The following is a 9,616-nucleotide window of genomic DNA, read 5'->3' as shown; positions in this document are numbered from 1 at the left end:
AAAAATATCAAACCAATTCCTCCAGGTTTGAAACTCTTCCATATAAAAGTACACTCCCCTAACTTGCACCCCCCAAAGAGGCATTAAATTCCAACTATGGGTTTGCAAGTTAGAGGCACATGTTTTCCAAAACCCTTGAATTCAAGCCCAAATAAGCAACCTTCACAAAAACTGCAATCACTTAAGCAAATGAAAAGATATAACCTTCAAACCAAATGCAAAATGAGACCTAGTTCATCAAGCTATCCAACCATCATATTTGATCTCATTCACCAATCTGTACATGTCTGTACAACTCAAAAAAATAGAGAAAAGGCAGAAAATCAAACTTCTATTCATGTAAATCTTCACCAGTCTGTACAACTATGTTGTCCTCTCCATGTACAACATTTTTAAACATGTATTCCTTGTCTCCAATGGTCATAGCCATCATTCAAATGGTTATGCCAACATTCAACTTCCTTTTAAATTATTTAGCAAGAAAAGTTGTCATTTTGCATTTTTTTTGCATGACAACATTGACATTTTTGCTTTAATAACCTCCTAGACACCCAAATCTTTGCCTAAAGACCCTAAGGCATTTAAATCAATCTAACGACATAAAAATTGCTTATTGCATACAAAATAACTCAAATTCCTCAAATTTTACCTTTGGTTCAATTTGGTATCCTTGCTTACAATGACACCAAGGATCCAATTGACTACTCTTTCTCTCTCTCCCTCTCTCCCTATTCAATCTAATGAACCAACTGGATCTACTCTACATTTTAATGTCTCAAGTATTGCCTCGTGATCTAACTCATGAACTTTCCAAAGAATCTTATTATGTGGTTTTTCACCATATTTTATCAAGTGGACATTTGATGCGACAACAAGGTTCAAATAATGAAGAATCTTCCTCTCTGTTTGCCAATCCTCAAATAACCACAAGTTAGGGTTCTTCATAGAATATCATCTAAGCCATGTGTTGGTTACAATCATCACACTAATATGGTACTCTAAACCTTCACCATCTATAACTGAGTGATCCAATTTATGTTTGGCTTGGACACAATGACACAAATAATAATTTATCCCTTCTTCATTGTCTTTAGGTGCAATAACAACAAAAACATGGCCTGCAGTGACAAATGTACAAAATGTGGTCATTAATTCAAAAAATACTTAAGAAAAATTTATAAAGTTACATATTGAAATTACAAAGATATATAAATATATATTACCAAGTTGCACTAGATCAGACAAGTGGTCAAAGTCAATACATGAATCCATCTCTACCATTTCCAGTACTTGTGGGGAACAATAGGTGACAATTGGGTCCAAAACTCATATATCCCATTTGTCCACCCATTTAGTCAACTCACAGTCACCCCAATTTTCCTCTATACATGATGGATAATAGCATGCCATTTTTTATATGTGGATACTCCATGAACCTGCATCAGAGCTTCTAAAAGAGTGCAACTCACTTGATCCTATTAGTGTGAAACAATCCTCATATGATGCAATGTTAGTATTATCTATCAACTAGAAAAATCTATGAACTATAGACTCACCTTCCTTACCTGAACCCATTGTAGCATTACACCACTGGATGATGGATTTTGCATCTATTAATATTGCTCCATCTTTGTACTTTAGTTCTTCACGAGTTAAGGTTCTTTGATGCATGTGCCTACACCATCATGCTCTCCCTTTCCATGACCAACCTCTATAAAATTCTACATACATTGAATTCTACAAAACTTGTGCATCATGCTCAACCAATAGAACATTCGTGCATTCTTGAATTGAGATGCACAATTGTCTAACCAAATAATGTGTTGAAGATATGGTATGCCCCTATTAGCTAAATCTCCATAAAATAGTTGAAAACAACCATGTACAAACTCTGTAGAAAGTGATCGATCATTTCTGATGTAAAAATGGTACTCCCTCAAAATCTTCCTTTCATCCTCTGTACTTGTAGGTGAAAGCATGAATGTTATGTTAACAAATATGGAAACCTGTTAAGAATTATAATACTTTTCTTACATCTCATTTTGTGGTTGTAGTGTGTAGTTCTCTACGAAGTCTAAAACCAAAACAATAGTATCTAGTGGAAACATATCCTTGCACAACTTGAATTTAAAATCTAGCCATCGAGCTCTATGTGTATACCTTGCATACTCCTAAATAATCTTTTCACAAAAAATCTTCATGAACTCATACACTGGAATATTTTCAATGACTAAATCACATCTTTTACCCTGTTTCCCATCTTTTAGAGCATATGTCACTGTTTTAAATTTTTTGTAATCTACTATTTCATTTCTAATTGCATGTGTACTATCCATATGTTCACAAGTTGATAAAAGTTGCAAAGAACCACAAAATAAGCATGTACTATCCAACCATGATTTCTTGTAAAATTGTTGGTCATCCCTTATTTCACGTAAAATGTTGGATATGAATTCCCTTGAAGATCTTGGTGGCTCATTCATGTCACAATCCTACAAAAAAAACTTAGAATGCAAAAACACACATATGCATAAAAACATCAAAATGGTTAGAAAATTCAATATGTATCCTACAACAATAAGTTGTGCATGTGTGATTTATCTTCACATATAAAAGTTTACCCATCTCAAAAAATCTTTGACTTATTCGAATTTGAGGATACATACCAGTAATTTTTACAAAAAATTCTGTCTGAGTTCAGTCCAAAAAATATTTCACATGTGGGTCACAATTTTGGCTACCAATTCTCCTTCTTACAACACCTCTTTGATTAGGGGAAACATGTGTGTTATTTTTTCAAAAATATTTGATCAATGATTTCAAAGCTTCACTAATTTATTTATCCTTTCACGGTAGTCTACTACTAAATGTCCATAACTCATTTTTTGTTGGATCTTCCAATCTCTCACACCTTAGCATGGCTCTCCTTAGAGTACCTCTACCAATTTTCAATTTTTTTCTTTTCTTTCTCATGAGTCAAGCTTTCTGCATTTGGGTACTTACTATTATTGATGTAAGTACTCATCTTGTGATATTACTATCTTTGGTGCATGATTTAGAACCCACTTTGTCATAAACACTCATTAGATTCTTTACAATGCTTTTTTATTTGAATCATCCATCGTTCTTAGCCCAAGAATCTTCATGATAGGCCTAAGTTTCAAATTCCTCATCATTTCAACAAATACTTGGCATTGACCTGTAATATTTAATTCTTCAAAGAATAATTTCCACATATGATTAAATTTTCTTTGACAAGTACGCTTGCTAATCTTGTTAGGCATTGATTTCAAAATGTTAGTATCAATATCAATCAAATATTTTGGTCTTCTAAAATGAATTCTAGAAGGTGTTATAATCTCTTCCATTCACTCAACATTTTGAACATCAATATAAGGTTAAGTGTTTTGTGTACCTTGAACCGAAGATGATGTGTCTTGGCAATAAGATGTAAAAGATGGAATATCACCTACTTGATATGTTGATGTTGTGCCTTCAACATGACATGATGGAGTGTGTACATCTTCAGATCTACAAATTAGTGTCTCTTCAACATGAGAGGATGATATGACTCCAACATTGGAAGATGGTGTAGCTTTACAATTCAATTGTCTTCTTGAGCGTAACAATCTTATTCATTCTCTTTGTCTTTCTAGTTCTTCCTCTTTGTTTCTTTGTATTGATGGTTCTTGTTCCTCTTTGAAAGTCAATTCTTCATTATTGCTTTGCAATTTTCTTTGTTCATGTAGTAGTTTCATTTTATCTCTTTTAATTGCCAGATCTGCCTCCCTCTCTTCCTTTGTTTGAGTTTTTGATTTCTTTCATGGCATGATGATGATTTCTATATGTCAAATTATTCAAACATATGAATTACTAACAATTTGTAAATTACAAATCATTCAAATACATATAAAAATTACAATTGTTTCAATGAATACACAATATATATCAAACAACTTGCCAAATTTCTAACCATTTCCAAATAACAATTCATTCAAACATACAAATTCCAATGAATTCATTATATATTAAACATGTCAAATTATAATCAAATTTGTCTCTATATATCAACAAACAATATTTAAAAAGAACTGCACTAACCTTTTCTATAGAAAGAATATTCAAAAAGCCTTCAAATAATGATTAAAATTGGTGTTTGCTAGCTTCAAAAAGTCTTCAAATAGTGTTTGCTAACTTCCAATAGCTTGAAACTCATGTTTTCTATCAGAACAATAGACAAAAAGCAGAATATGGATCAGCAGAGACCCAAACTTGCTTTATGACCATTTTTTGGTTATTTCACATAGTGCATACACACTATGTGAAAATAAATCTCTCCCTAGCCCACCATCCCCCATCCCCTACTCTCTCTCTCTACTCTCTCTCCTCTCCCATCTCCTACTCTCTCTCACTCTCTCTCCTCTCCCATCCCCTACTCTCTCTCTCATTCTCCCTCTCCTACTCCCTCTCCCATCACCTACTCTCTTTCACTCTCTCTCTCCCATCCCCTACTCTCTCACTCTCTCTTCTCTCCCATCCCCTACTCTCTCTCATTGTCTCTCTCCTCTCACATCCCCTACTCTCTCTCTCTCACTCTCTCTCCTCTCCCATGCTCTACTCTCTCTTGCTCTCCCTTTCCCATCACCTACTCTCTCTCTGCCATCCCCTGCTCTCTCTCTCCCCTCTCCCATCCCCTACTCTCTCTCTCCTCTCCCATCCCCTACTCTCTAGATCTCTCACACACACTCCCATCCCCCTCTCTCTCCCTCTCTCACTCCCTCTCCCACCACCTACTATCTCTCTCTCTCACTCTCTCTCTCCCTCTCTACTCTCTCTCCCATCCACTACTCTCACTCTCTCTCTCCCATCCCCTACTCTCTCTCACACTTTCTCCAATCCCCTACTCTCTCTCACACTTTCTCCCATCCCCTACTCTCACTCTCTCTCCCCCATCTTGTACTCTCTCTCTACCACCCCTACTCTCTCTCACACTATCTCCCATCCCCTACTCTCTTTCTTACACACATTCCCATCCCCCTCTCTCTCCCTCTCCCACTCCCTCTCCCACCACCTACTCTCTCTCCCATCCCCTACTCTCTCTCTCTATCTCTCTCTCTCTCGGGCTACTCTCTCTCTCTCCCCCCTCTCCCATCCCCTACTCTCTCTTTCACACACCCACACACTTCCATCCCCTTTCTCTCTCCTCTCCCATCCCCTACTCTCTAGATCTCTCACACACACTCCCATCCCCCCTCTCTCTCTCCCTCTCCCACTCCCTCTCCCACCACCTACTATCTCTCTCTCACTCTCTCCCTCTCTACTCTCTCTCTCTCTCCCATCCCCTACTCTCACTCTCTCTTTCTCCCATCCCCTACTCTCTCTCACACTCTCACACTCTCTCCCATCCCCTACTCTCTCTCTTACACACAAGCCCATCTCCCCCTCTCTCTCTCCCTCTACTATTCCCTCTCCCACCACCTACTCTCTCTCCCCTCTCTCATCCCCTGCTCTCTCTCTTTTGTACACACACACACCCATCCCCCTCTCTTTCTCTCTCTCTCCCCTCTCACATCCCATACTCTCTCTCTCTCTCACGCTCTCCCTCTCCCACTCCCTCTCCCACTTCCTACTCCCTCTCACTCTCACTCTATCTATGTGTCCCCCTCTCTACTCTCTCTCTATCACCCCCCTACTCTCTCTCAAATTCTCACACTCTCTCCCATCCCCTACTCTCTCTCTTACACACATTCGCATCCCCCCTCTCTCTCCCTCTCCCATAGCCTACTCTCTCTCTCCCATCCCCTACTCTCTCTCCCCTCTCCCATCCCCTACTCTCTCTCTCTCCCTCTCCCACCACCTACTCTCTCTCTCTCATCCCCTACTCTCACTCTCTCTCCCATCCCCTACTCTCTCTTTGCCACCCCCACTCTCTCTCACTCTCACACTCTCTCCCATCCCCTACTCTCTCTCTCTCTCCCATACTATACTCTCTCTCTCTACCACCCCCTAATCTCTCTCTCCCATCCCCTACTCTCTCTCTTACACACACTCCCATCCCCCCCCTCTCTCTCTCCCTCTCCTACTCACTCTCCCACCACCTACTCTCTCTCCCATGTCCTACTCTCTCTCTCTCCCCTCTCCCATCCCCCAATCTCTCTCTCTCTTTCATAGACACACACTCCCATCCCCCCCTCTCTCTCCCTCTCCCACTCCCTCTCCCACCACCTACTCTCTCTCTCTCACTCTCTCTCTCCTTATCTACTCTCTCTCTCCCATCCCCTACTCTCTCTCTCTACCACCCTTATTCTCTCACACTCTCTCTCATGCCCTACTCTCTCTCTTACACACACTCACATCCCCCCTCTCTCTCCCTCTCCCACTGCCTACTCTCTCTCTTAGACTGCTCTCTCTCTCCCCTCTTCCATCCCCTACTCTCTTTCTCTCTCTCTCTCACACACACACACACACTCCCATCCCCCCATCTCTCTCCCCTCTCATATCCCCTACTCTCTCTCTCTCTCTCTCTCTCTCTCTCTCCCACTCTATCTCCCACCACCTACTCTCTGTCTCTCCCCCATCCCCTACTCTCAATCTATCTCTCGTATCCCGTACTCTCTCTGCCACCTGTACTCTCTCACACTTTCTCTCTCTCTCTCTCTCTCTCTCTCTCTCTCTCTCTCTCTCTCTCTCTCTCATCCCCTACTCTCTCTCTCTCCCCTCTCCCACCCCCTACTTTCTCTCTGCCACCCCTACTCTCTCTCACACTCTCTCCTATGCCCTACTCTCTCTCACACACACTCCCATCCTCCTCTCTCTCTTTCCCCCTCTCTCACTCCCTCTCCCACTACCTACTCTCTTTGCCATCCCCTACTCTCAATCTCTCTCTCCCATCCTGTACTCTCTCTCTTCCACCTCTACTCTCTCTCACACTTCCTCTCTCTTCCATCCCTTGCTCTCAATCTCTCTCTCCCATCTCGTACTCTCTCTACCACCCCTACTCTCTCTCTCACACTTCCTCTCTCTCCCATCCCCTACTCTCTCTCCCCTCTTTCATCCCCTACTCTCTCTCTCTCTCTCTCTCTCTCTCTCTCTCTCTCTCTCTCTCTCTCTCTCACACACACACACACACACACACACACACACACACACACACACACCCATCCCCCCCTCTCCTCTCTCTCTTGCTCTTGCTCTACCTCTCTCCTTCCCTCTCTATTTACTATTTAGGTCTCAATAGCATGTGTGCACTAAAGCTCTCATGTTCTATTAAGACTTAAATTTAAAAAGCTTTAAATAGCACATGCAAGCTATAAAGTGCACGCACTATTCAAAGCTTTGCATTCTACTAAGCCTAAGGTTTGGTTTTGCCTTGGGAATCCAACCCAAAGGTTTGGAGTCTGTAAACTAGTCTGAGACGTGTTTTGCTGCAAACATTCAAAAAATAATTAATTTTTCTTGTGTGCTCTCCTTCAAGTTTCCTCATGGTTGAGCATCGATAAAATCAGGTTACATGACATTGTAGGTCTCTATATTAGCTATATAACCATATAATTTATTTTTTATTTGAACTATTTCAAGCCTTTCATCTATAATTTCTTTTTAATGTATGTCCATTTTTTGTCAAAAACCAACATGTACTAATTGGGTTGTAAATTTTAGCTCGTTCATCGAATTTTGCAACAACTTAGTATTTTAGAAACTAGACTCCATTTTACACACTTTGAAAAAAAAAGTTTTGATTTTAGATTAGTTCTCAATCATTTCTAGGGGGAGCACATAGATATTTCATGTTTTTAAGATGTGTCTAATTTAAAAAATCATTAAAAAAAATACACATTATAAAATTACCCAAAAAATCTGGGATAAACTACATAGTGTTAGGTAAGTTTTGACCAGAGTGATTAAAAAATTTCAAAAAAAGAGTTAAAATTTTAAGGGAGCCACACTTTGTACTGTGTTATGTTTTTTTGAAATAAACAATACCACTTTCTGTGGCCCCCTTTTTTGAGGACCTAAGACTAAACCATTTTGAAAAAAATATTAGTATTTTAGAAACTAGATTCAAAGGACTACTACTTTTGTTTTTGTCATATCTTAAAATTTTGAGCGTAACTATCTTTAAATTCTTGTTGAAGTCTAGAAATTGCTGATTTCAGAAAAGAAAAGAAAAGTGTCCACTTATACCCCCCTTTTGGCACCACAACTTGGTGCACTTACCCAGAGCAACATATAGAAACCAGTCAGACATGAGACATTGGGCGTTGTAATGAGAATTGTACTTCATCATTTATATTTTGAGCACATTCTCTTTTCATAACATGAGAATTATATTCATTTGTGCATTTAGTTTAAGAATAAGTTTAAGCACACTAATATTTAAGACAAAATTTAATCCCTCCACCTAATGGACATTAATTTCTCAAATTTAAACAATGGGAGAGACATTGATAGTAGCCTACAATGGTCATCAAATTATATTACCTACATCCTAAACACCATACACATTAACAATTAAACAATTTCAACTCAAGTAAAAAGACTCCACTACCTATAAGTTCAATTGTCAACCATTTTTACCAAATAGATGAATTAATTAGTGTCATAATTTATTCAAATTTGTACTCAATTAATAGAGTTATGCATTGGAAAAGGAAGCCATTTCTAGGGGCTCTATCTCCTCTTTTGTAGTTGTTTACTCTTAATTGTTTGTTTGCTTTCTTATTGCAATAGAGGATTCAAAACCACTGTTATAGACCAGGCCTGGAATTTGATGGCCATATTGACCGTTTTCCACTTTTTAGCCATGTATGACAAGTTAAATATTTGTTGGACCGTATTGGTTGATAGGTTAAGTTTTTATAAAACCATCAATATGATACTTAAGTTTATTAATAAACTATAAAAATTCATAATAGACAATATTTTTAAAATACACTATATAAACAAAAAATTTACCAATTTAGAATATTAGTATGCAAAATATAAACTTAGAAACATTCTTAATTTACATATATTTCTATTATTTTTTAGATTTTTATATTATTTTATAAAAAAAATGAATTTAGAAACTTTGATATGAGATTTTTTGTGAATATTACTAATTTATATTATTTTATAAAATGAATGAATTTACAAACTTTGATATGAGATTTTTGTGAATATTACTAAGTTATACTTCATATTGATTAGATATTAAGTTATTAAGATAAAAAATGACAATCAATAAATATCTTAAAACATAAAATGAAAGGCATTCATATCACCAAACTGTCATAAAAAATCCACTTGATAGGCAGGGGTGACTGTCAAATTCCAGGCCTATTTTTGAAATATAAAGCGACCAAAACTAGGGGGTCAACCCTTACAAGAAAAAAGCTGGTAACCAGCACATTACTAGCAATGTCCAATAGCAAGCAAAAAACTAACTAAAACTTCAAAAAACCAAAGAGCCTTCAACTAGAAACTAAATAACATAATACTAGGAACAACTAAACTAAAAAGTACAGAAGATCTAATACTATGAAAGTTCATCCAGATAACTATTGGCATAACAAGCCAACACCAAGTCTTAATTATAGCTGAATACTAGGAAAACCAAAAACAATAGATAAAGATA

Source organism: Cupressus sempervirens, chromosome 3 (genome assembly GCF_028749045.1).
Source record: "Cupressus sempervirens isolate cs-2001-9-10 chromosome 3, ASM2874904v1, whole genome shotgun sequence".
NCBI classification, from domain to species: Eukaryota; Viridiplantae; Streptophyta; class Pinopsida; order Cupressales; family Cupressaceae; genus Cupressus; species Cupressus sempervirens.
This window is presented reverse-complemented; position numbering follows the sequence as displayed.